This window comes from Hoplias malabaricus, chromosome Y, assembly GCF_029633855.1.
Source record: "Hoplias malabaricus isolate fHopMal1 chromosome Y, fHopMal1.hap1, whole genome shotgun sequence".
NCBI lineage: Eukaryota > Metazoa > Chordata > Actinopteri > Characiformes > Erythrinidae > Hoplias > Hoplias malabaricus.
Window position 1 is genome coordinate 6,918,178 of NC_089820.1, and position 22,225 is coordinate 6,940,402.

Below are 22,225 nucleotides of genomic sequence, written 5' to 3' on the forward strand. Positions count from 1 at the left end.
AGGAAAGCACAACAAGACAGAGAGGAATCCTGACATCTGACACCTTGGTATCTTGACTTACAGAGCCATAGACAAAGAGGGAGAAAGAGAGAGCAAGACTGAGAGAGAAAGAGAGAGAGAGAGAGAGAGAGAGAGAGAGAGAGAGAGAGAGAGAAAGGGGTGTTATTAACATTCTCCACACTTGAGCACCCTGAGTCCAGCCTTGGTCATTTTGCCTCATTGTGCTTGAACTGTCGGCGTCGTTAAAACTCGTCCAATCACATTCAGATTCAGCTCACGCTCTTGTCCAGTCACCTGTGGAGTGGGCGAGCGAGGGCAAGTGAGGCCCAGAAACAGCTGCACTCCATCACAAGACGTCACAGAGTGGACACGGACAGTTAGCCTCCACTGTGCCTGAGAGTTTCCATGGAATTAAAAGTTTTTTCTCCACTTTCTGAAAGTTCTAAATGCATGATTGTATCAGGCTGAATATCACAAGCAACGTAAAGCACTGTAGACCCAATTAGGGGCATTCATTGTTTTTGACATTGCAATTTTCACTCATATACAGTTAAATGTGGTGTCAACTAATCCTCATTTATAAATTCATTGTCCTTCTCATGTCTCACAGTTCCTCTGCTATGTAATCAACTGCTACAGGCTTTATATCTCTCCGGCTGATGCTTGGCTTTGTGCACTAGTGCTAATGGTAATTAGGACACATGGTCAACCGTCAACAATGGTGAGCTGTTGCTTTTTATTTTGATTGTTACATTTTTTTCCAGAGTTAGCAAGAGTCAAGGTCCACATCATACATTTATAAATGTACCAGAAGTGATATTCACCATAATCCACATCCTGGAGGGTCCAGCATCGGGGGCACTTACTCAGACCTCTTCAGGTCAACTGTAACAGCTTCAGTGGCTACTTTAATTAACACACCCAATTGAATTAGCTAATTACGAGGAATGGGTCCAAGTGCATTGGTTCATCTCGGGGGCTAAAGTCTTTGGACAGGAGATCCATGCCTTGAGGCAAACCTGGAGAACTCTCACTAAGATTTATGTCTAACACCAGTGCCCCAATTACACAGTGACCAAAGTAAAAACCTACAGTGTGTCCAGTCAATACTTTCACCTGTTCTAAATGACCACCAAACTGACAAATAATCGTCTTTCTTCAAATAAAAGAGGTTGTCAAGGGTAAAGGATAAAACATCCCACTACCACATAGAAGAAGTGCTTTTGGAGGGTTTGCATGTAATAACAGTGTAGTTACATGTTTATTAGGTAATTACTACATGTATAATAAGTTATACACCAAAATACAGTGTTAAAAATTACAGCCAGTGTCCCACAAGTTGAAGACTGCGGTCTTGCTGGTTTTTGTAGATAAAAGTGTAGTTATATATTAGTTACCATGTTACTACTTGTGTATTAAGCTGGGTTCAATAGTAAAGAATAGATAGACTGTAAAACAGGGTTGATGACAAATTACACTAGCCAAAGGTATTTAGACACCCACTTATCAAACATTTCTTCTGAAATAAAATATTTACCCTTACAGCTTCTAATGTAAGAGCATTGAATCATTGCTGTGAGGATCTGATGGCACCCATGAAAGCATTAGCAAGCTCAGGTATATGTTACATGATTAGTTCTGGCACTCTAGCACATCTTATATGTATTGGATTGAGCTCCATTTCTCCAGAGAGGAGAGTTTCACAGTGCTGTGGGTCATTATGCCACTCTTGCTGAATGGAAATATTGTGAATGTTGACATTAGGTTCATTCGCACAACTGATGCAGAGAATCCCATTTTATTGGAGAGTACAACAACAGTGTATACAGAGCAGAACCATGTTGTCAACAATATGTGGACTTTATTTATTGGAATGAGTGTCCAGGAATGTTTGGACATGGGGTAAACATACTATAAAGGCTTGTTTTCTGTTTGAGGACTGAAGAAAATTAATAAAAACAATGAGGACTGCATACAGATGACGAAGAATAGGTGCCTTTTCTATGTGCCATTGCAAATCAATGTCATTTCTGTTGTGGTCAAAATCTCTCTTTTATTACCAGCCCCTCTCTCTAAGCTCAGCTCATAACGTCTTTATCTCAGTGCGACTGCTCTGCTGAGTGAATGAAAAGCTCTCAGCTTTGCCCTCGAGAACCAGGTGCAGCAAAATCACAGAAAGCTTTTATACCTGCAGCACACAGTGGTGCCTGATCAAACCAAAACTATATAGACTGTAGGGGAGGATGGTGTATACTACTAAGCCGAATATATACTACTGCAGAGTACAGCTGCAAACTTTAATGCCACTGTCCACTCATTTTTATACACTCAGGAGGTGCAGAAAGGATCTTTGTCTTTTCGGAAATATTAAAAAATATGTGTTGGATTGTTGTTGGGCAGGACTGCCTTATATGATGTCTTATGTTTGTCTTATGTAATATCAGGCCTGCCACCAAACCCCATATACACAAATAGACATCTCTGGCCTTGATAAAGATAGTCTTCCATCTTCCAGCTGTCTTTCAGTTTCTATGCCATGCTGTGGCACTATGGCTTGGTTTGTAGCATATTCACTTCTCAGCACTGGGTTCTTGGGTCCAAGGTCCAGCTGGGTGATGTTTCCATGTTCTCCCCATGTCTGTGTGGGTTTGCTCTGGGGTCTCTGGTTTGCCCCACAGTCCAAAAACATGTGTGAGTGTGAGTCAGTATATGTGAATAAATGTCTGTGTGTATATGCCCAAATATGGATTGGCACTCTATTGTGGGTGAACCCACTAGTACCCGAAGCAGCCCAGTTGGACGGTTGTTCCTGGTTGCTCCTGAGTACACTGTGCATGTTTGTCTGCTGCTTCTCTCTAGTGTGAGCTGATGATAGAGTGTTGAATGGAGTGGTGGTCTGTGCAGTGTTGATTATAAAGCTTCCCTGGGTGTCTAGAAAGGCTTTATATAAGTGCAACTATAAATAAAAAATAAAGAAACGCTAGGAGTGGAGGACTTTGCCGAGGGATGGTTGTAATGCTATATTTCACATGTCTCCTCAGCCTTTTAAAGTATATTTAATTCTGTATATATCATTTTTCATGTAATAATGTGCTATATTTTTCAGAATGTCTGAACTAGTCTAGTATCTTTATGGCACAATGCTGTTGTAATCAATGTAGAATGTGATTTTCTGGAATAAGCTAAATAATCCCAGAAAAATACATTGTTTTGATGCCAACGTGTTACTCCAAAACCTGTTTATATCATTCACCATTAACAGTGCCTTCACAGTCACCCATGCCATGTGCACTAATACCCCCTCATACCATCATGGATGCTGGATTTTGTACTGCGACCTTATAACAAGATGGATAACCGCTCTCCTCTTTAGACCAGAGGATGAAGTATCCATGACACACTGTGTTTGTGTGTGTGTGTTTGTGTGTGTGTGTGTGTGTGTACATTCTCCATATTATAGACTACATTTTTGCCACCATCCACTGTTTACTGACAGTTTAGAGCAGGTAGATGACTGTGCTTTATACAGCTTATAAACATGATTAAACTGCCATGGTCTATAAATATATACTTAATTTAATATGGGTAAATGCATGTTTCAAGACATGTCTTTAACACTGCCTAATACTCACAAACAAATGGACAGTGGCTTTACGTACAGCGTACACTGGACACAGATGCATAGAAAAGCATTGTCAATATAATGATTCACTCTGGAACAGCTGTAAATACATCAAACCCAATGCTAAGTTCTGGCCAGGGGGGTATAATTGCATTGGTTTGGGAGCAGTGGAACTGCTCTGTGGAGTGATAAAACTCCATTTGAGGCCTTTGTCAAAAATGCTACATACTGAAGTACACCCAGGGATCTATAATTTGTGATTTCATTATGTTTACACCTCCAAATGTTTTGGGACCCTACATTTAATGAAAGATGTCAGCTGCTTTAAGGTGCACCCATTACTTACACAACTATTCATATGATTCTACTTAGAAAAAACTTTGCCAGAAATGAGTGCACATAAAATAACGTAATTTACTCCTTATAAAAAAGCAACAACAACTTTCTTGACATACGTTTTAAACCTGAATTGAAAATGCAAATTACAAGGCACAGTTGACATTAGGATGAGGAGCGAGGTCACTACGCTTTACATTTTTGAATAAGTCTACATTTTTCTTGTTTTGTAAAAGTCCTTCCACTTTTCATAGAATTCTATACATTCCAGACTCGTCTGCTGGAGGGAGCTGTGAAAGAACAAGAAGTATCGCCTTGAAACAAAGAAGTGGAGGATGAAACACATGCTTGTTAGAAAGTCTTTTTTTCCCCACTTAGCAACATACTCTACATCATAAAGCCCTGAGGGCAAAAATGAAAGATGCAAGAATCTTGTATGAACCCTGGAGTTCTTCCAGTTCTGCAAGACTGGCAGTTACTTACACACACACACACACACACACTCACAAATACAACAATAATTAAACCCAACTGACCTTCTACAAATTTAGGCTAGTTCCTTTAATATGCTTCACTTACCATAGGTGCACTTTGTAGTTCTACAGTTGCAGACGTATTTTTACAGCACCCCTTTCACTGTTCTTCAATGATTAGGACCCCAGAGCATGTATGCAGCACTGTTGCGGAATCTGCTCTGGAATCTGATCCACTCATACCAGCACAACGCACACTAACACATCACCAACATGTCAGTGTCACTGCAGCACTGTTCCAACACCCAATTCATACCTGCTCTGTGGTGGTCCTGTGGGGGGGTATCTTCAGTATAAGTTCAGTAGAGCTGTTAAAATGGACAATGAGTGTAGACACAACGGGGTGACATTAATGTTATTGCTGATATATATAAAATCAGCAATAACATTATATATATTCTACTGTTTTAAAAGTCACAGATGGATTGTGAGCCTGCAGCTTCTTTTGAGAATACATGCATTTTAAGTAAGTGCTGAATAAAGCGAATGAACCATGCAGTTTTTACTGGGATGCTTGATTTGTATTTGAATGACCTGGAATGTCCTCTCAAAATGTTTGTATCTCCAGCACTCAGTCTCCCTTTACCATTCTTGCTGTGTTTAATGGTAGGACAGATGGCGAATAATGAAAGTTTACTTCCTGCGGCAAGACGAGCTTTTCCTGGAAACCTGAGATGAATCAGAGGAACACTGCATCAAACACAAGCAACGAAAATGGCATTTCGCCACTTGAATGTGATGAAAGTGGATGTGCTTCTATTCATTAGTATTAACAATGTAGTTACATCTATTAAGTTGTATTCCAGTCTAGAGTGGATAGAATGTACAAAAGAGGCTTTGTTGTTACTGTACAGCAAACAGTTTTTAAATACCTCAGTTCTAAGCTTGAAACTTTTGGAAGGTTTGATTGCAGCCACTAGAGCATTAGTGAGGTCACCTACTTTAGTTATTTGATTAATTGTGGTATTACTCATCTCAAAGGTCCTGGACAAAGCTCCATCACTCAAGAGTACACAGTTCCACTTCTACACAGCTCAATGCCAGCAGGCTTTATTCCCCTCAGGCTCACACTTGGCATTAGTGTGATTATACAACAGTGTGATTATTCCACAGTGATTATACAAACCGTGTCCACAGTGGGTGCACCTAAAATGAGCAGAAATCACTCATCATAAGGAGTGGACATATCCTGGACATAGCTTTCCTTGTGTCCTACAGTGAAACATTCCCTTATCACTAAACTAAACAAGATGTTTTCTTCCAGTTTATTCCTTCCTCTGTGTCACATGTGGTAACTTTCAGGCACATTTGCCTTCCCTCCAACGTGACAAAACTGCCTGGAAAGAACGACACAAGCTGTTCTCCTATTATCAGTTTTGAAGATGTGTTACCTGCAACCTCCCATACCACAACCATCTCTCCTAGGTCCCCCCACCCCCGACAACATGTGCAAAATCCAGCAAATGCCTAAAAAAAAAAAAAAACTCAATGAAAAAAAACTCAATGAAAGAAATTCAGTGTACTCAGAGGTTACTTGTTCACAAACAACACATGGCACCATATGCCACAGCAACAGATCTATTTCAGAAATGAGGGGGTGATAGAGACACAGCACAGATGAGAACACCACAGGAACTCGAGCTGCACTCAACCCGTCTGCAGCCCAGAAGTGCACCCTAAAAAAATAGACTCTATCTGTGTTTTTTTTTTTACAGTATTTTGCAAATGTCTGCAAACTCCACTGAAAGAAAGTTCGAAACAAAACATACTTTGCATACTTTTCCAATCACTCACTGCTGATTCCTACTTACATTCCAGCACTGCATTTCCAAAGGCCATAGAAACTATCTATGTGGAAATTACAGAACAAAATTGATTCTTGCATAACACCTTAACTGCTGATAATGAACCTGCATTATGATAGTTTAAATCCTGATATCTGTGTGAAATATGTGTGTAAAGATGTGATTTGAATTTCTTAGAAAAAAAAATCTTCTTTTTGGGTTATGTATCTAACCCAACAAGAGGGTAATTTCCAGAGGGTATAGAGTAACTGTCTTTGCCGGTTCCACTTGTTTAAAACATAAATCAGGAATGATTGAGTCCACTGTGAATTAATAATCATGTTATTCTTAATGTGAAGCATTCCCCTTTAGCTCCTGAAGACCAAACCAATGTAAAAGATCAACCTACATACAACAGTAAACCAAATCTTGTTTTGTCTCTTTTCAATTAGTAATTTTAAGCTTTTAACCTTCGAGTAGTCTCTTGAATACTTTGTGATTTATGGGGGTCTTGCTGGGATGTGCATACCTCAGATGACTTTTATTCTCCACTGACTGATTCAAAAGAGTCAAAAGACAATATGTACTATGTTATACAGAGAAATATATGAAAAGGCACCCTAGAGGAGGGAGAATTCTCCTGAGACTAAGAGTGACACACATCAGCTAAATGCTGGGTTTGAGCTTATAACGTGACGCAATGAGTTAAACTCAATGTTGGCCCCAAGGCAAGACTGTAGTAGCAACCTTAATCTTAATCTTAAGAAGAAAAATCCTCTGGAAAGAGCCTAAGTAACAGCTTTACTCCTAATATGCCATTAATTGAAGCTTATATTCAGTCAAGCATCCCCCTGGCCCCCTGATGCAACCCCCTGTCATTTCCACATTTCACATTTGGCAGTATTTCCAGTGGTTAGCCAAGGTGTCAATCAGCGTTATCGCTAGCTCCCTGAAATCTAACCATAATGGATTTGAAAGATGGCTTGTGACTGGACTTTACAAATCCAATCACACACTTTGCCTCCCCACAGTGTAAGTGGTTTGCTTATAAAAGTCTAATGCACCCTCCTCCAGGTTCTGGCCTCCTCCTTCAGGCCACAGATGGCTAGTTTTTGGACCAAGTACTGCCACAGTGCCTTTCAATCCAGAGGGTGTTGATGCCTGATACCATCGTTTATTAAACTAAGTTCACTAAGCTCTGCAAAGTTCACAGCAAAATAATGCGCTGAGTTCTCCTAAGGTCAAGGCAGAAGAGTGGGCGATATCTAAAGCAAGTCTTGTCAAATGACAAATGGCACACAGCCCAGAATTTTAGGATCCTTTTGGTCACGTTGTTACACACGAACGTGCCTTTTGAAAGTTCCAAAATGTAGAGACCATCTTTACTTAATTAACTTAATAGGAAAATGGGAATTCAGATAAACCGTGATCTCACGAGGTGGTAAAATATATAAATAAATAAATAAATAAATAAATAAATAAATAACAGAAGTCTTATTGGCCGTGACCCCTACAAGGCATTTTTATACCCAGATCTTGAAGGCTGTCCTATCAAATTTTGGTTGACAATTTTGATGAAATGTTATCAGTGGATAAAGCTTGTTAAGACAAAAGAGCAAATTGTTAAATTGAGGAATGCTCCAGAATCACTGATCACTAGCCTAAGGACACAGATAAAAAAGTTCTGAGTGTAGTTAAATGTTGTCATATGTAGAAGAATGTTCAGACCTTAGCCATTAAGACCTGATCCACCTGGTCAACTGTCCACTCATTACACTCACAGAATCTAATGGCTTCTGACTTTTCAAATCTTCTACAACAATCGAGTAACCATTGTAAGAAGATTCCTTAAGATCTGAGACTGACGCATTCTTACACTTACAAAGCAGGGAAAGGATTTTATAAAATATTGAGACACTTTCATAATTATATTTACAAATACACTACTATCCAGAGGGATTTACAAAAGTGCGTTATCATCTTGTTCCAAGAACATATCCCCCACACCCACTCCTCTCTTGGATTAGAGTCCAAATACTATAGAACTACAAATCTGCTAGGTACAAGATTCAAGCTGAATCTTAAATAGAGAAATGCAAAATAAACATGTAATAAGTTCAATACCACGTTACAGCTGCTGTTACTTGGGAAAGAGAAACAGTGAAATATGAGACATTTCATTTAAATTTAAATCAATTTCATTGAATTTCATAGAGTGCTTCTACAACTGGTTTTGTTACAAAGTATCTTTATTGGAACCTCAAAGCACACTGTAAAAAATGTCTGTGAATTTTACGGTGGAAAACTGTAAAACCATGACAGTAAATGACTGTAAACTCTAAAGACGTTGAAAACAGTTTCTGTAACAGTGGAATATCGTAAATAATTTTATCAGCCAAAATACAATTTTTTTTACATCTCTTTACTGTAAAATATACATTATTTCACTGTTAAACACACAAACCATTGGGGACGGTACAAGTGTCCAAGGACTGGGAGGAGCTGAGACTCATTAGGGAGCTCCCAGCATGCTTTGCTTCTCCAAATTTTCTTTGATTTTCAGAGTTTCTTTGTTTTTTTCTGTCTTTGAGACTTACTGATGTTTGGTTGCATTGGGGTGATCACTGTGTGTGTTTGTGTTTCTGTGCATATTATGTCGCAATTATGTTGGTCAGGAAAGTTCACCATCAGCCTGTGTTCCGCGTGTGGCACCCAGATACCGAACATTTCTTTAGTCTTTTCAGCAATATCTCCTTTTAAGGGCTGAATACAGAATGCAGTTTGGCTATATCTAAATATGGCTATATCTCAGTCTCCTTTCTCGAATTTGTCACACAATTTACATGTTAATGTGACAAATGGCACACAGCCCAGAATTTTAGGATCCTTTTGGTCACGTTGTTACACACGAACGTGCCTTTTGAAAGTTCCAAAATGTAGAGACCATCTTTACTTAATTAACTTAATAGGAAAATGGGAATTCAGATAAACCGTGATCTCACGAGGTGGTAAAATATATAAATAAATAAATAAATAAATAAATAAATAAATAACAGAAGTCTTATTGGCCGTGACCCCTACAAGGCATTTTTATACCCAGATCTTGAAGGCTGTCCTATCAAATTTTGGTTGACAATTTTGATGAAATGTTATCAGTGGATAAAGCTTGTTAAGACAAAAGAGCAAATTGTTAAATTGAGGAATGCTCCAGAATCACTGATCACTAGCCTAAGGACACAGATAAAAAAGTTCTGAGTGTAGTTAAATGTTGTCATATGTAGAAGAATGTTCAGACCTTAGCCATTAAGACCTGATCCACCTGGTCAACTGTCCACTCATTACACTCACAGAATCTAATGGCTTCTGACTTTTCAAATCTTCTACAACAATCGAGTAACCATTGTAAGAAGATTCCTTAAGATCTGAGACTGACGCATTCTTACACTTACAAAGCAGGGAAAGGATTTTATAAAATATTGAGACACTTTCATAATTATATTTACAAATACACTACTATCCAGAGGGATTTACAAAAGTGCGTTATCATCTTGTTCCAAGAACATATCCCCCACACCCACTCCTCTCTTGGATTAGAGTCCAAATACTATAGAACTACAAATCTGCTAGGTACAAGATTCAAGCTGAATCTTAAATAGAGAAATGCAAAATAAACATGTAATAAGTTCAATACCACGTTACAGCTGCTGTTACTTGGGAAAGAGAAACAGTGAAATATGAGACATTTCATTTAAATTTAAATCAATTTCATTGAATTTCATAGAGTGCTTCTACAACTGGTTTTGTTACAAAGTATCTTTATTGGAACCTCAAAGCACACTGTAAAAAATGTCTGTGAATTTTACGGTGGAAAACTGTAAAACCATGACAGTAAATGACTGTAAACTCTAAAGACGTTGAAAACAGTTTCTGTAACAGTGGAATATCGTAAATAATTTTATCAGCCAAAATACAATTTTTTTTACATCTCTTTACTGTAAAATATACATTATTTCACTGTTAAACACACAAACCATTGGGGACGGTACAAGTGTCCAAGGACTGGGAGGAGCTGAGACTCATTAGGGAGCTCCCAGCATGCTTTGCTTCTCCAAATTTTCTTTGATTTTCAGAGTTTCTTTGTTTTTTTCTGTCTTTGAGACTTACTGATGTTTGGTTGCATTGGGGTGATCACTGTGTGTGTTTGTGTTTCTGTGCATATTATGTCGCAATTATGTTGGTCAGGAAAGTTCACCATCAGCCTGTGTTCCGCGTGTGGCACCCAGATACCGAACATTTCTTTAGTCTTTTCAGCAATATCTCCTTTTAAGGGCTGAATACAGAATGCAGTTTGGCTATATCTAAATATGGCTATATCTCAGTCTCCTTTCTCGAATTTGTCACACAATTTACATGTTAATTTTATAGCAAAACAATATTTCTTTGTTATTTTTATATAAATACCATGTTTTTTACAGTGTATATCTGTTTTTTTAACAGACATGTACTGTAAACAAAACAGTCCTTAAATGTAAAATTTATGGTTGCCAAAAACATGACCGTATATTTTACGGTGAAATTCTGGCAACTACAGCTGCCAGTATTTTACTGTAAATTTTACTGATTTTTTTTTACAGTGCAAGGAAAAGCAACATTGAGAGAATCCACGTTTTAAAAAAAAGGGGAGCAGTTTAGAGGCATGAAAAGCATGGAATTTATGGTTAAATATTTAAATTCCATGTTTGTCTCAAAGGGATCTTCATATTCTTCATCTCAATATTCTGCCAAAAACGAATTAGCTATGTTGGAGGAGTAAGGTGGAAGAGTTTTTGATGTTGTTTTTAGAAACATGGTTTATAACTGAATATGATTCCAAAATAAAAATGTAAAACAATACTGTGGTAAGAAGAAATAGAAAGCTTAAAGAAGGAGGTCTGTGGATACTGGGTCAGATTTAGCTTTTAATATGTGACAGAATTTAAACATTTTTCAGAATTTAAATTTTTCAGTCCTTTAGACAAAATCCATTTTAACTGAGGTTGATATCAGCCTCATGATCACAGACATTTGTATGCTACTGGAAAATGTAGTAAGATTCTTATAACTGGAGGTTTATATATTTGGGGGTATAGGGCATATCATAGTTTATGTCTTTTTATATATAAGTCATTTAATAACAACTAGGATACTCCTACTTCAAAAAATGTTACTCTGTTTGATTTAGAATCTAATCAGAAAACTGTTGCTGGAAGTGGTGTGTCTGAATGTACTGTCAGTGAGCACTGAAATTCAGAGAGTTCAAGTACCATAACACTGTAAATATGCGGTCAATGAAAGAGCTGCCCTCAGTTATAAGGTGACACTCTTTAAAGCTATTAAACAGAGGATAGAACCATGCAAGAGGGAAGAAATGTTAAAAGTAATTAGGTTGTGTAATTCTGCCCTATTAAAGTCTAAAAATAATTCATGATTCTTATTCTGCAGACTACGATATTATGAAAATAATCAAAGAGGTTATGGAATCCAAGCAGGTCTTTACATTTAAAGTGAGTGAATATAAAAAAAATGATTTTCCAAACCTTTGGTAGACATTAAAAATGTACAGGGGCAGTAAGCAGTCAACACTTAGGTCTATGAAAATTAGTTTTGATATTCATATATGTTAGACTAACCATAACCTCATCCATAAGCCTAACCCTAATTTGAACTTAAACCATGACCTTAAGGTTGGAAACTGAAGGACATTTTCCTGTGTGATGTTCCCCCACAACTGTTTAAAACACTGTTTGTGTCATTCTTCTTCAGAGACATTACAGCAACCCCAGTGGATGGGAGCTTACTCAGAGATTGTAAATTTAGTAATTTAACAGTTATTCTTGTGTAAATATACATTTTAATTATGGTAAATTTAGTATATTTGCATGTTAAATTATGGGAATATTCTGTAGTTATTTAAATGTTCAAAGTATGTGTAAATACAGTAAATGTCCATATTTTGAAATGAGGCAAAATACAGTTATTGAACGGTAATTTGCTGGAAACTGTAGTTGACAGACATTTTGCCCAGTCAGTATCTGTGGGTTTTGTGGAGTTCTGAATGCAGAACCATGGGTTCAACAGAAGCAGATTTTGCTCCACTTCTGACATCAAATTTTAGCATTGTATCATCCTCCTTGTTTGAATATCAAGTTCAGGGAATCAGTACTGGGCACTGATAGCTAAAACAAGAACAGAGCAGAAAGAGAACCAAGCAAAAATGGCTAAAGGTGACAGTTTCTGCTCACTTCTTACTCCTGTGTACTCAGGCTGGGGTGAAGAGTGGCTCATTGTCATTTAAAGGAACAGTAGCAGAGACCAATCATTCTAAACAGTGCTGTTTGGACAGGCAGAGAGTGGTACTGTGGTGTTTGATCCTTGTGATATTTTGGCCAAAGCAAGTCACAGTTTTCATTAAGACCCCAGAGAAATGTGGTAACTTGAGGAAGATGCGTATAATATGTCCACTTTAAATACTTTAGCATGGGTATTTATTGAATGGCTCTTACATTCTGGTATATCAGCTCTCCTCAGTCAATTAAGAACAAATTCCAGATGACCCAAACCACCTTCTACACATTTGGAAGCATTTTTAGAACACTTTAAAAATTCAACATCCCTCCAGTAAGAAAAACAAACCACACTGAGGCTTATTTACATCATCTTAAATAATTTATTCTCAAAGTACCAGTACTTCAGTGTAGTTAAAGTTCTCCATAATTATGCAATGAGAGGGAGTGAAATCAACCTTATACAGTTTTATGGGCAAAAGCGTTTTTATATGAGGTGGATAAGTGAAGTAAATGTTCTGTTTCTCTGGGGCCAGTCATGGCCTAAAGGCTTTGCAGGCTTGGGACTGGAAAGCTGAGGCATTTATCCCCTGGACCAGCAGCAAAAAAATGGGGGCCAAACAGCACTTTCCCCTCCCCCAGCGTTCATAGCTGAGGTGCCCTTGAGCAAGTTACCTAACCCTCAACTGCTCCTGTGGCTGGCTGCCCCCTGCTGTGTGAGTGTGTGTGTGTGAGTGTGTGTGTGTGTGTGTGTGTGTGTGTGTGTGTGTGTGTGTGTGTTCTCACTCCCACAGATGAGTTTAATGTGAAGTTTCAGTTTTCCCAAAGGGATTAAGTATATCACTACTTCTTCTTTTTCCCGTCCTTCCTCAACTTCTTTTCTTCTACTACAGCTTTATACGTAGCCTATTGTGACGTTGTAATATTTAAAGGCATTATTCCTTTATGATTCCTTGCCTTACTGACTGTTCCAATTTGTCATCTTGATATATTTCAGAACCATAATGGACATAGACTTACTGTGGATTTATTTGCAACAGTTTATTACTGACGGCTTGCAATGTTCTGTATGAGTGCATTCTTATACTGTATGTGTTCTATTTTATTATCAAATATCCCTATTCATCTATCTATCCATAAAAATGAACAGAAAACTATGACTGATTAATTTTCTAATAAAAAAAAAGATCTCACTGGAAGTAGAATGGGAACAGTGACTCGATCACATCGTTTATCCGCTTAGTGCGTACATTAGAGAGTAATATTAAAATAAAAGCTACCTCAGTGTTATTTGAAGAGCCGCATGGAGCCCTGCGAATAATAATCTGCCACTGTGCGTGATGGCAGAGAAGGTGCCTGGCGAAGCTCTTCAGAATTATTGTGGAGCGGCAGGGGTCGGAGGGTCCAGTCTTGATGAGAGAACGGAGGGGAGGATCCCACTCCCTGAGCTCAAAGCTGGGATGAGATGCCTGCAATTACAGCGTGTAAACCACTTATGCCCCTTTTCTAATTACACCTCCTGGTAAATAATCACAGCTTTTTGCAATTAATTGCACTTCTCCTTGTTGAGAAAACGGCAGCCATCGCTGTGTAAAACATGGCTAGAGTGGTGGCCTGGGGTTGCGCAGAAACTCAGGTGTAATATTTGAGGGATTTGAGCTGGACCATGTCTGTTAAATGTTTTCTAACCTCTGTAACCTGGTAAAATATTTTACACAGTGTTGGACTAAAGCCAGTGTCCACTCATTTTAATATTTGTCTTTTAACCGTTATGTGTTATGATGAATGTGCTTGAAAGTGGCATAGAGAGGATATTTTTGCAGCGTTCTTCTGTTGGTTTTCAACTGGGTGGGACTAAGTTAGGCTGATGTGAGCCAATCAGAGTTAGTGATTCATATAAGTCAGTCCCCTCAACGAAGAGTCATACGGCATTCCATTTACCTCATGCCGAATGTCTGAGCTGGATATGACATCACACCAGAGCTGACCAGAACTAAATGTCCAGAAAACCCTGTGCACTAGATTTTCATTGTTAGTTAGTTGAAAAGTACAGTGTGTATGATTGATGCAATGAGACGCTAAGAAATAGAAGCGCTAATAAACTGTATGATAATACTGTTTTTATGCACTGTTAATATGCAGGCAGCCATCTTGGATTCTTAACCTGGGCTTAGTGAGGCTCCCCCTGACTTCAGGGAGCATTCTAGTTAAAATTACCTACTTGAACGTGGAAAGTTCAAATGGAATGCAGCATCAGCTTCCGGTGCACTCAGCTTCTAAAGCCCTATTGACATTGGAGGAGTTTAACAAGGGATGGGGAAACTCATGCACCTGGACAGCATTGAACATGTATAGTACAATGTCATTTCAAGGGGCACAGTGTGTGTTCATTCTAAGTGTCATAAACCATACTTTCCTCACTGCCTGTCTCTCAGCTCTTGTCTGCTGCAGGAGCATACAAACACAGGGCAGCCTTTGAGGTTTTCCCTGAGGTTTTAACTTGCACAGGGATTCCATTACTGACGCCTTAAAGTTTAAATTGCCATTGCGATGCCACTGTAAATTATTCTGTGATTTGACACAGGGCTTTTGAATACTATTAAATTGCAATACTGTATGCATATATGTTGAATGCAAAAGGAATATAACATGGCTTATATTTAAGATGAATATTTATACGTTTACTGGACAGTAGTTTTATCTTCCGTTAAAATCTTACCAATCTACCCAGATATAAATACATCTATAAATACATACAAGTTACTTTCACAACCCCAATAATAACTCTAGACATTCTAAGGACATTTCATGAAAGAGTATCACTATTTGCTAAATAAAGAACCCCATACACTGAACACACACTGTAGACTTTTTGTGAAATTGACCGATTTGGCCGGTCAGACCCTGATCTGGATGAGATGAAGCAAACATTGACTTCATAAATTTTTGCTGCTGCAATCTTGGAGAGGCCTTTATCCTTGTAGCTGCCAAAACATTGGGAGGGGTGATATGATTGGCTCAGAGATGAGCTTCTTTCAGGGCAATGGTGCATAATTCATAACTCTATGGCAGCGGGAATTAATTACAATTACCCCGCAGGAGAAAAAAGCAATGCAAAATGTATTACAAACTGGGTCATATTGGCATCCGATGTGAAAACTCGTTTGAAAAAAACTATAGACCATGGCTAGTCAGGGGACTGCAGAGGTATGACCTTCGACCCCAGGAGCTCATTAGGAGTGCAGCTTCCAGCCAGGTGGATATTGTTGCCCTGAAACCACAGTTAATATCCCATGACTCTTGGGAACAGAAGGCCACACATGCCTTATTGGCAAGGGTTGTGTTGCCAATCACAACTGCAGGTTGTTTTGTAGAAATCATAGACCACTGAGGTCAGGTTATCATTCTGCAGTCAGCATCATGTCCATGTAAGGCATTCTAGGTCTAAGCCCATATTTCTCTATGATGAAAATGAATAAGAATTGGGACCACTGTATACCAAACTTATGCCAATCTAAAACAATGCAGTGTTATTCAGCTGCTTCAGACAGTGTACATTACACGGCCAATGTTTTTAGACAATTTGTACTGATGCTAGATGACTACTTCTATCACTACAACTCAAATCGTAAGTATGGATGGAGCTCCAGGAGTCTGCAAAACAAAATTGTACTGCTTCAAAGCCCAATGCAGGGGTGTTATAGCTCCCTAGTTGCTGCTTTGGCATTGGGCATGGTGACCTCAGGCTGAGATCATTCTGTTGGTTGCAGTAACTGGTTAATTTCTATATCACTATCCATGTCATTAATTCAGTATTTTCTCTTACATCAAAATATTACTAATAGCTCCAGACTTTCCATTGTGTAAAACATAAAAGTGTTGTTAATTGGAGCTCTGTTAGTATGTCAGAGGTTGTGCAATAGTTCAGAACCACATGCTGGCTCTTATATTATTTGTTAGGTTTTTTTTATTCTTTTCATTACCCTGCCTACACTTTCTGTCAGTTGGTTCTTACCATTATGTTCATTAACCTACAGCCCTCAGAATTCTCTGCTTGCTCTAACTGTCAAAAAGTTAACACACCTACACATAGAAGTTTTTTAGAAGTCTTTATTTTTCATGTTACAGTAATTATAAGGTAAACAAAACTAAGACATAATACATATAGTGAACAAAGTCATATGTTACACATACCAACACTATAAGAAACTACCTCCACTTATCTCAAACAGCTGATGTCTGATATATATAATATAGAATTAGATTTTCTTTCACCACATATAAATTTAGCACAAAAAGTAAGGAAATTTGTGTTCGGTAGATCATTTCTTTGTTGTAACAATGCTTCATGGCAATAAAGCTTATACAGCTGGAAAGCCTGTTAATTTCCATTTTAAATGCTGCTACATTTGTAAGGAACATGCATTTGTGGGATGAGAAGTAGACCTGAGTATGTGGGTTGCACCCATGAAAAATTTGCCAAATCCTCTCTGCCAATGCCAAACAGTTCATTCTGCCATTGACTCGTTTGGTGTTTGATGGACTGGATGATTGAAGTTGGAAGAAACAAAACATTCTGGCAATTTAACAATCCATTTATATAACAAATAGGAGCCTCAGTAGCATATGGAAGAACCATCCTCCTCCTCATGCTGGTCACCATCCTGGTCACTCACTGCTGTGGGATGGCATTCCATTCTTCAACCTGCATTTGTCACAAGTCTGCCAACGTGGTTGTGTTGGTCACTGTGGCACTAACAGCACGCCCAAGTTGTTCCCACAAGTGTTCAATGGAGTTGAGGTCAGGGCGCCGGCAGGCCATTCCATCCTCTTCACTCCCAAATTCTGGAGGTAGACTTTGATAAACCCTGCTCTGTGGGGTGAGTGTTGTCATCTTGGACGATAGAGTTTGGTTCCAGACTGAGATATGGGATTGCCACTGGCTGCAGAATTTAATCTTGATATCTCTCTGTATTGAGATTGCCTCCAATGATAACAAGTGATGATAATTTTTCCAGTGAGGGAGATGCTGCCCCACACTATCACACTGCCTCCACCAAAAGATGTATCGGTGCAGCAAACAGCATAGCATTCTCCTCGTCTTCTCCACACTTTGACTCTACAATCCACTGAACATAATGTTCCTCCACATGTTCAGGTTCCAGTGCACGTGTTGCCGACACCAGTGCAAATGGGCCTGACAGTGAAGGGCAGTCATGGCAGGCCTCCTGGCAGCCAGATGAAGCCAGAGATTAGCTGCAGGCAGTCTGTTTCGTATTGTCTGGGCAGAGAGCCGTCTGCCATATCATCCTCCAAACCTTGACTGCAAATCTGTAGAAGACAGGGTAAGGAAACAAACTTCTTGGGGTGTTGTCTTCTTGAGACTTGGGTCTCTGACATCCCCTGTTATATGGAACTTGGCCTTCAATTTGGAGATGGTACTAGGACTCACTCCAAATAACCACAACTTGGTTTTGCAGAACACCAGCTTGAAGTTGCCCTATCGCACAGGCCCTATTCAGATCAGTCAAACGTGGCATGTCGATTCTTGGAGTACTGGCACTGTAGCTCAAAAACAAGTGTCAAAAAGCAAAATAAGCTGTTTGGCATTGGCAGAGAGGATTTGGCAAATGTTTCATGGGTGCAACCCACATACTCAGCTCTACTGCTCATCCCACAAATGCATGTTCCTTACAGATGTGGCACCATTTAAAAGGAAAATTCACAGGCTTTCCAATGGTATAAGGTTTATTGACAAGAAGCATTGTTACAACAACAAAATAATCTACCAAACACAAATTTACTTTTTGTGTAAACATATTGGAAAGATTTATTACGGTTCTAGTATAAAAATGCCACTGTGCATAAAGCAAGGTTAACAATGAAATGGTTTTCCAAATTTGGTGTACAAGAAATTTTGAGTTTTTTAATCCTCAAACCTAAGCACTTGATTTTCCTATATTATACAGATATTTACAGCAACAGATATTTACAGCAACAGATATAACCGGTGTAAAGCTTTTCAAACTGAATAGGTGTAGTCACAGCATGAAACAGAACACAAATAACAGAATAATGCATTTAGTCCAGTGAGTCCAGACAGTTACTGTAATACAAAAAGCAGTCCACTCCTGCCCGTGCACAGTTTCTGGAACTAAAATAACTGGAGTATACCTCTAACAACACAGCAAATGCACAACTGATTGGCGGGGGAACCATTATGTAGATGAGTGGAACTTGGAAAGTCAAACTCAAGCTGAAAAGAGAAAGAGGAACTTCTAGTAATTATCAAGCCAAGCTGTTGCAAAAACATTGGCGCTTATTGTTTGGGCTCTGGGTTACTCTCTGGGAGACTTACATTCAAGGTAAATGAGTTGTAGCAGACAAGGAACTACAGTGAGCAGTCTTGGGTTTGAAATTAAAAAGAAACAGTAACAGCTTGAATTGCAAAGCTGGCTCATTAAAATACCAAGATGTGGTGAGACCCGAAAAAGAAACTGCTTCTGTAACACTGTGGTAGAACTGTAAAAGTGTTGACGTTAAAGCTTTTCCAATCTATAGGATATACGATCTCCATTCACTATAATATAAACCCCTACAATGTACACCCAATCATTGGGTACTACACTAAGCCTTGACCTGCTCATACAACATTTCTTTTGATGCAAAGTGTAAAAATGTGCCCCTTTTTGCTACAGTCCAAGTTCTACTGTTCTAGGAAAGTGTTACACTAGCTGTGAGAAACTGATGGCAGCCACATAAACATTACTGAGTTTTCTTATTTATGTTGAATGATTAGCTCAAGATCACAGACAACACTTAAAATCACAACACACTTAAAATGGAAATGTACTAATTATAAGAGGTCTCTACAAAGATTCAGAGTGTACAGCACTGTTCAAAACATGAATATCACTCTTTGATTCATGTAGTGGCGCAGCAGGTAGTGTTGCAGTCACACAGCTCCAGGGGCCTGGAGGTTGTGGGTTTGATTCCCGCTCCGGGTGACTGTCTGCGAGGAGTTGGTGTGTTCTCCCCGTGTCCGCGTGGGTTTCCTCCGGGTGCTCCGGTTTCCTCCCACAGTCCAAAAACACACGTTGGTAGGTGGATTGGCGACTCGAAAGTGTCCGTAGGTATGAGTGTGTGAGTGAATGTGTGAGTGTGTGTGTGTTGCCCTGTGAAGGACTGGCGTCCCCTCCAGGGTGTATTCCCGCCTTGCGCCCAATGATTCCAGGTAGGCTCTGGACCCCCCGCGACCCTAAATTGGATAAGCGGTTACAGATAATGGATGGATGGATTCATGTAGTTCATTCATTCATTCATTCATCTTCTGTAATTGCTTCATCTTTGTCAGAGTTGCACTGGGTCCGGAGCCTACCAGGAGTCAACGGGTGCAAGGCAGGGACACATTCTGGAATAGGCACCAGTCCAACACAGGGCATCACACACTCACCCAGACACTTATAGACCAACAGCAGGGATTAAAGAAAAAATTCTGAGAACCTGGTAGGTACAAGTTAAAGGTATTTCTGCACCTCGGGAAGTAAAAAGGAACCAGACATTATAGTATAACATTTACACTTTCATTCATTCATTCATTCATTCATTCATTCATTGTCTGAAACCGCATATCCAAATCAGGGTCTCAGTGAGTCCGGAGTCTACCCGGAATCACTGGGCACAAGGCAGGAACATACCCTGGAGGGGGCACCAGTCCTTCACAGGGCGACACACACACACACACACATTCACTCACACTTACGGACACTTTTGAGCCACCAATCCACCTACCAACGTGTGTTTTTGGACTGTGGGAGGAAACCGGAGCACCCAGAGGAAACCCACACGGACACAGGGAGAACACATCAACTCCTCACAGACAGTCACCCGGAGTGGGACTTCAGCCCACAACCTCTAGGTCCCTGGAGCTGTGTGACTGTGACACTACCTGCCGCACCACCATGCTGCCCCACATTTACACTTAAACATTGTACATTTTAAAAACTTAATTGTAATTGTCTGATAAATATATGCTTCCTCAGCCTGAAAATTTTTTTTAAATTTTATTTCTCCATAAAGACTATATGGAAGGAAATAAAATGAACAATCTGTACACTACAACCGTACAAGAGGTTTCCAATAAAGTGGCCAGGGAGTGTAAATTATAATAAGACTGAATATGAGAGAAATACTCACTCAGTATTACTTGTTGCCAACACAGGGTTGTTGCTACGGCAACTTTCACTTCTTTGGTTGCACACACACACACACACACACACACACACATAGCTCAGCAAGTGTGTGTGTGCGGACCTGCCCTGCGGCAATGATTCGTGCACGTTTGAAGGCCGGCGCTTTGAAAGGGAGAGCTGGAAAACGTACCATCAAAAATCTTTTCAGCACTCAGCAAAGCCCAGATCAGCAAAGTGTGATTTACTGTCAACTTCGTTCACATCGGATAAAAGAATCAAACACACACACGCACACACACACACACACACACACACACACACACACACACACACACAAAAAACAAGATTCAGAAGCAACAGTGCTGATGGCCTTGTAGAGCTGCAAACATACCCCCAGCATGTTGTTTGAGGCAATAAAAGAGTAAAAAGAGACTAAAGAAAGAGATTTGGCACGCGGTACAAAACGTCACTCATGATTTGATTTTCTTATTCAGTTGAGAGTCGCTACAAAAGGCAGCTTAGCAACAGAAGTTTGGCTGGTTTGCAACAAGAAAACTGTGGGGCCACTTTACTGGAAATCCCTCCCTTGTAGTTTCATCTGTCCGACCAATTTAACACTTGTATAATGGACTTCTAAAGCAGACGGGCCTCAAAAAGTAAGAGGCCTCTTAGTAGAAGTTCAGGATTGGTGCTACAAGTGGCCATTGAGTGGAAGCACAAGATGAGTGTTTGAGATAGTGGCCTGTCCATGGATGTACAAAATGTATGTTTCCAATATAGTGGCCCAGCTAGGGATATTCAAAATGGTGTTTCTAATATAGTGGGCAGTGAGTGGAATTAGAAGGGGAGGGGGGTTCTAACAAAGTGGTCTGTAAATGGTAGAATGGGGTGTTTCTAATAAACTGGACAGTCAGTTAAAGTACAGAGCAGGAGTTTCAGGTAAAGTGGACAAATACATTAAACGTCTGACATTAAAAAGGAAAGAACTTGAGATGTTGCTTTCTACGAGTTCAGTGTGCTTTGCCTGTCTGTGATAATTATACTTCTCTTATGAACCCAGAGCCTGTGTTGTTAGTCATTGTGACAGTTGTTTCATAATTGGCCTCTGCAGTGTTGCCTTGGACATGTATTAACGCCAACATTTCCATAATTTACTGGACTGTGTAGAGGAAAATAATCGTTTCATTAGGGCTTTATTTTAATTATCCTCCTACAATAAATCTAATCATGACATTTTAAATTAAGAATAGAAATTGCCCTCTTTGTCCTCTCACATCGGCACTGCTGATTAATCATATTATTCTCTGAATAAAGCCACACTGGAGAATAAAGACATTAAATGACACTAATAACCAAAACAATTTTGGCCTTAAGGTTCGATAGAGCCTGAGGTTTCCGACGTTTGTCTAATGTTTCTTCTGAAATGAAGGGTATT